Raw genomic sequence first — 7,102 nt, 5'->3', positions numbered from 1 at the left:
AAAAAAAAAAAAAAAAAAGATGTTAAATTTCTGACAGAGTTATGTCCCAATAAACCCATCCTAAATTGAAAATATCATAAATTCAAAATTCGTTTAATCCCTGGCACATACCTGGCATTAATGACTGGCATGTGACTGTCATCCTAGCACTCCAGAGTCTGAGGTGGGAGGACTGCTGAGAGTTTCAGGCCAGCCTGGGCTACATAGCAAGACCCTGTCTGAAAAAAAAAAAAAATGAAGTTAAACATTTTATTAAATCTTTAAGAAACATATGCAATAAATTAACTCATGATATTCATAGGCTTGACCACAATTAAATAAACAAAACTTTACGTATAAAAATTATCTTTTAACAAGACACATATGTAGAATCAAGAGCCTAAACTTTGAGCTAATAATTCTATTCCAAGGACTCTGGCCCAAAGAAATATAAAATTCATAAATTGTTTTTGCATAAAAATGTTCACTATCACATCTTTCTGCACAGTGAAAAAGGGATTCTCTCCCTGGATTTGAAGCAAACTGGGGCTCCACCACAGCACAGCCTGTTTTAGTCATTGTTTTGAGACAGGATCTTGCTATGTAGGCCAAGCTGGCCTCAAACTTGCAGCAACCCTCCTGCCACAGCTTCCTGAGTGGACAGGCAACACTGTCACACCAGTGGAGCAGCCCTTCCCCACCGCCTGGAGGCGTCTCTCTGAACACCTGGTGCGCTCGCCCTGGTTCCTGTCCTCCCTTCGCTGTTCCCACTGAGGTGCACCCTTCTCAGTCCAACTGCAGTGGGGTCTCATTCTCGAGCCCCAACACCCTTCACACTCTGTCCTCTCAACCGTTCCTGGCTCTCCCAGTGCTAGGACTCTTGGGACTCCTCCAGCCCTGCTTAGTCTATAAATTACCTTCAACAAACTTCTGCAAAGCACCCACCTTAGGTGCCCCTGGGTCTCCCACTAGTGCCTCGACTGATCCCCTTTCACGGTCCCCCCTACAGGGCCTTATGATGCCAGCGTGGAAAACCAGTGCTGCGGTTGACTGACAGCTACCCCTCCAAGGACATGTTGAGACTTAATCCCCAGTGCCAGAGCCAAGAAGTGTGGAACCTGGCTTGTGGCACACGCCTGTACCAGCACTCAGGAGGCTGAAGCAGGAGGATCACCATGAGTTCAATAGCAGCTTGGGCTACAGAGTGAGTTTAAGGCCAGCCTGGACTATATAGTGAGACCCTGTCTCAAAAAATGAAACAAAAAAGAAAGAAAATGAATGCCAGGAAGTCCATCACTGTACTCTGGCCATGTATTCTTTGAGCTCAGCACAATGTCTAGCACACAACAGGGTCTCTAACTACCACTAAGGGTGAGCATACACTGAGTTCTACATGGAGTAGCTCCTCAGCAAATGTGTGCCACACGATGAGGTGGCCGCAATCCTGTGTAGAAGTCTTTAAACCATTCCTTATGAAGCCATAAAGATATTTTTATAGAGAAAACTGCAATACAGACCTTATTTAACCAGGGCGTTCCTGTAATCTCACATCCTCTTATACCTTCACGGGTTGTAATGCTTCTTCTTGTTCCAATCTGTATGCCAGATTTCTCAGCACACTCCCTCGGTGCTTTGAAGTAAAGTAAGACTGAATAACTTTTGCTTGCACTTGGACAAATTTCTTAGTAAACAGATTGCAAATAATTCCCTTTCATGTGTTCTAAATGCTAAGAAGATATTAAGCATGTCAGAACAAGGAGCTTCCCAAGAAAGAGACATTAGATTCAGCTCTGTGAGCACAGCAAGCACGACTGCACCTCACTGAGGCAGACGCAAGAGCTAGGGGTAGTTCAGCAGGTAGAGCACTTGCCCAGCACATGGAGGGCCCTGGCCCCATCATGCGGTGGGGGTGATCTTCAGGTAAATGATTTTGGGTTGTTTTGTTTTGTTTTGTTTTTGTTTTTGTTTTTTGTCTTTTTGAGACAGGGTCTCACTATGCAGTTCAGGCTGGGCTTGAGCTCACATTGTAGCCTAGGCTGGTCTCAAACTCGCAACGATCCTTCTGCCTCAGCCTCCCAAGTGCTGAGACAGGATCTTGCTGCGTAGTTTAGGCTGGCCTTTAACTTAGAGCAATCCTCCTGCCTCAGCCTCCTGAGTACTGGGATTACAGGCATGTACCACCATGCCTGGAGCAATTTTGGGGTTTTTTAAGGGAGTTTTGTTGTTTGTTTGTTTTTTGGAGACAGGGTCTCTCCATGTGTACTTCAGGCTGAACTTGAACTCACTGTACAGCCCAGGCTGGCCTTGAACTTGCTGCTTCAGCCTCCCAAGTGCTGGAATTACAAGTGTGCACCACCAAATAGGGCCTGGATAATTGATTACACCCTACTGAAAATAAAAAGAAAAGTGTGCCATTGGAACTCTGATACAATGGTTTCTCACCATCTATAATTTTTATATTTACAGACCAAGGTCTTTGGGGATTATATAGTCATAGATTTTCATTATATATCATCCTATTCATTTTCCACACATTCTTCCAAATACAATCTTTTTTCAATGCCAAATCATGCTGAAAGTATTGCGAAGCTCTTGCAAGTGGGATTTGAGGGCAAAGACTTCAATTAAAGTGACAACTGTGTGAATGGCTATGACCAGATTCCTCCAACTCCATCACAGCTGTGACCACAGGCAGTCATTGTGAGATCCCATCAACTGTAAGAGCCACCTTGATTTCAGAAAGGTTCAGGTGGGGCGGGGTGGCAGAGAAAGCCTCAGAAACCATGAAACATGTGACTTAGTCCCTGTAGGACTGTCTGCTGCTAGGATAAATTAGCTATCTATACAACTCAGAGAAGGAGAGGGTTATCAGGGCTTATGGTCACGGAGGGTTTAGTCTGAGGTCAGCTGGCTCCAAGGCAGGAACACCATGGCACATGCAAATGGTGGAGGACAGCTGCTCAGTGCATCGCAGCCAGGAACTAAGAAGAAAGGGAAGGAGCCAGAGGGAAGATAAGGATCTAAGGATAAGATCTATCCCTCAAAGTCAACTCCTGCGACCTACTTCCTCCAACTGAGCCCACCCGCTAATAGCCCAACTACAAACTCATCAGTGTGTTAAGCCATGGCAAGGTTGGCACCCTGAACACATGAGTCTTTGGGGGACACCTCATATTTAAATCATAGCACACAATGGAGTTCTGTGCCAGCATAAAGAAGGGTAAACCCAAGTCATCTGTAAGAAAATGGAGGCACCTTGAGACCAGAGTATTAAGTGAAATAAATCAGACTGACATGCTTAAATCTGGTATGGTTTCTCTTATATAAGGAACCCAAATTATAAATAAAGAGCAAAGTAAAAGTTAGATCATAGGAAACAGGGAGATAGGTCTTTTGCAAAAGGGAAGGAGACCGACAGATGGAGGGAGGGAGGGGAGGGGGATGGAAAACGGAATGAAGACGTGTTACATACAAGGACCAGCTCCACACAAGGAACACAATCATTACGTACTGCAAACAGGAACTAATAAATATGAAAATTGAAGATAAAAATAAACCCAAAGCATCCCTGAAGCTTGATTTGGGGTGAGTCCTGTACCTCAAAGACTATTCCTCCACATTAGGGAGAGGTGGGAGTAGACGAGGAGGAACAAGCCAGGAAAGCAGCATTAAAAATGCAGCAACAGGGGCTGGGGATTTAGCTCAGCAGCACAGCGCCTGCCTGGCAAGTGCAAGGTCCTGAGTTCGATTCCTGGTACCGGAAGAAAAAAAAAAAAAAAAAAAAAAAAAATGCAGCAACACACTCTTCTAAATTCATCTTTAGCAAGTCAGATTACAAACTACATTTTTTTTAAAAAATCACTCATGCCGGGGATGTAGCTCAGCGGCACAGCACCTGCCTGGCAAGTTTGGGGTCATGGGTTCGATTCTTGGCACCAATAAATAAATAAATAATCACTCATAAACCAGGCGTGGTGGCACATGCCTGTCATCCCAGCAGTCAGGAGGCTGAGGCAGAAGGATCGCTGGACATTCAAGGTCAGGCCGGGCTATATACCGAGACTGTGTCTCAAAAAAATAAAACAACAACAAAAAAAAACAACAGAAAGAGAGACAAAAAGCCCTCAGTTGCCGAGCTAGCTGAAGAAAGGACTCCTAGCAATGGACTACCTTCTGTCTTCTGTAGCCTTGGGCCTTTAGGGTAGAGGGGAAACCCTCCCCTGCATTTGCACAGCAAGACCCCTCCTCCGCCCACATGACCAAAGTCCCCAGCAGCACAGAATAATAAATTAATAGCAGAGCCAGGCCGCAAGACATTTGGGGTTGCAGTACATAAAACGGTGTCCCCATTCCACACAGCGTAAATTGGGTCTAGGTCTCCTTCCACAGGTGGGTTTGGCACTCTTAATTAATGCTTTTATTATCTCTATAAAGCTCCAAGCTAACGAATCCCTCCAGGAATTGTTCCAGCCATATTCAGAGCCTGACAGTCCAGACTCCAGCGGCCCAAGGGGTGGACCAGGTAAGCGACAACAAACGCTCCTGTAACAAGCTACCTATGTGCGCTGTTCGGGCTACAATGACTTAGAAACACTTTTCAACTAGTGCTCTAGAAGGAAAAGAAGACAGATTAGATCAAAGGTATTCAGTGCAGCCGACTGCTAAGGAGAAATCTGTCGTTTTCTAGATCAGGAAAAAAAAAGAAAAGAAAGAAAAGGCTGTGGTCCGTGGACAATTATTTTGGTCCCTCGGAGGCAGCCTAACATGTCACTTCTGCAAATCCCGGTGGCCTTCAGAGTGAGCACAGATTTCTGACACACTCTTCTCTCTGGTCCCCTATTCTCATGCAAATCCACCCTACCCGTCCTCTTCTTTCTCTTCCATTCCTATTCGGAAACATAAAAAGCCCCGAACCTCAGAAGCCTGGGAGAGTAGAGGGTAGATAGCCTCTCCTACCTTTTCCATCACTAATTCCTGCTCTGAACTTGACACTAAAGCTGCCTCCTGGAAAAGTCCTGCAGTTGGAGGCCCCAGCCCCACCCGAAGTCCATGGTAATTCACATTCATAAATTGAGATTAATGTGTGGAATGTTGGCCCAGACTCTTGAATTCTGTTTCTGGCTCTGCTAATGATTTCTTTCCAAACACAGATTTTTCCCTCAGTAAAGACAGTGATACCTCCCCAGCCAGCAGGAACAGTTACTCAGAAATTAAGCCAGATCTCTCCAACACAAAAGAAATTATATGGAGAGTTTGGTAAGTGCAGGACAAGATACAGCTAGAGAATCATTCATTCATTAAACAAACATTTATTAATGACCTACTTTGTGTCCTGTAGGAAATACACACTTTTACACAGTTTCTCTGCCCAAGAAATAGGATCCAGTAGAGGAAATAAAACAAATTTTTTAAAGTGTCACTGCAGTGAGGCATGGTAGTGTAGGCCTGTTTTCTCAGCATTTGGAAGACAGAAGCAGGAGGATCACCATGAATTTGAGGCCAGGCTGGGTGACATAGCGAGTTCAAGGTCAGCCTGATCTGCATAGTGAGACCCTGTCTCAAAACAGCAACCCAAACTTGTGAATACATCAAATGCCCCAGAAGTTCAGAGGAGAGAAAGAATTAAAACTCTAAAACTTGCTTTTTTAACTGTTTGATTAGGTAGGGGTTCCAGTGCCCCGAATTCAATCCTACCTAATTCAGTAATCAACAGGCCATAGAATATAAAGCGTTATGCAGGTCATAACCGTCACGATGAACAACGGTACCCAAACATTTAATGAGCACATGCTGTATATTTAAAAAAAAAAAAAAAATTAACAGCAGAGACCACCCCCTCCTAAGGAAAAGGTCATCCGGCCTTTCCCAGGTTGTGTGGAGGCCTTGCAGCGCTCAGCCCGGTCCAGCACTTCACCGACCAGCCCTGGTGCTGCTGGAGAAAGCGGCCTCCCCGCGCACCGCCAGGTCCCTGGGGAACAGAGAAACTGCGCACAGCAAACCAGAGACTTGCAAAATGCAAACCGAGCTTGTGGTTGGAGTCAACCATTTCCAAATGCGTCTTCGCAGCCTGCTGGCCACTGGCTTGGGTGGAAACTCTTACTTTGCTGCTAAGAAGCCCGTAACTCATTAGCATCGTCTCCTCCTCCAGACCCACCGTCTTAGAAAGGGCCTCTGGGTTCCCTCTAAAATAACTCACAGAGTCTGTGCACCATAAAGAGGTCTTTGCTGAAACTTGGATCAAATGTTTATGCATTACCCTCCCCTCTTACTCAATTAAAAAACCTATCATAAAAGTGCATTCCTTAGGCGAGGACGAACAGGCGTCCCCTCCTCGCTGGGCTGGGTGAAATTTGGGAAAAGGAAGGAAGCCGCTTGCGGCTGGTCCTGGGGCGCTGACGAAGTGATCTCAAGTGACCGGAAGTGACCTCAAGTGACCGGAAGTGACCTGACCCAACAGGACGTGACGGGCTGGAGAGGATGGCTTCCCTCAGCGAGCCAGATCCAAGTAGGTCGGCTGGGACTGGAAAGGGCCGGAAGGTCAGGTCTCTAGGTCGTGTTCTATTGCTTCTCATTTTTTCTATTCAGTGTTTTTAAATGAACATTTCTGGGCAGGAGGAAACTCTGTTGATTTGTCTTAGAATTGCAATAACCCCCAAGGTGATGGTGGAGATAGTTTATTCTTAAATCCCTTCTTGAAACAAATATTTACTTAAGAGCTCACAGCCTAGGAGCTTTCATCAACTCTCCTTTCTCCTTAGCGCGGCACTACTTGGAGCCCAACCCATTACTAAAATATAGGCCTGCAGACGCGTGACGTCATAGTCTAGCGCCACTGCTTACCCACCACACACACAGGTGCACATGAGCAGAAGCAGCTTCCAGGCCTGGACCCCAGCGTGCTTTGCGTGGTCACATGGCTGCATCCCCAGACACAGAAGCCGAGAAAGGCTGGACCTCAGAGAGGAAGAGGTGCCTACAGAGGTTTAGTCTCCCTGATGAGAATGTTCTGGTCTCTAAAAGCAGTAGGCCAGCCACAAATACAAACTATTGATTACTGCTTGAAAACTTTTTGAAAGATGATGTTTTTTTTTTTTTTTGGTTTTTTTTTTTTTTTTTTTTTTTT

The sequence above is a fragment of the Chinchilla lanigera genome, unplaced genomic scaffold, assembly GCF_000276665.1.
Source record: "Chinchilla lanigera isolate Chin_1 unplaced genomic scaffold, ChiLan1.0 scaffold00028, whole genome shotgun sequence".
Classification (NCBI taxonomy): Eukaryota; Metazoa; Chordata; class Mammalia; order Rodentia; family Chinchillidae; genus Chinchilla; species Chinchilla lanigera.
Note: the sequence above shows the minus strand (reverse complement) of the source record.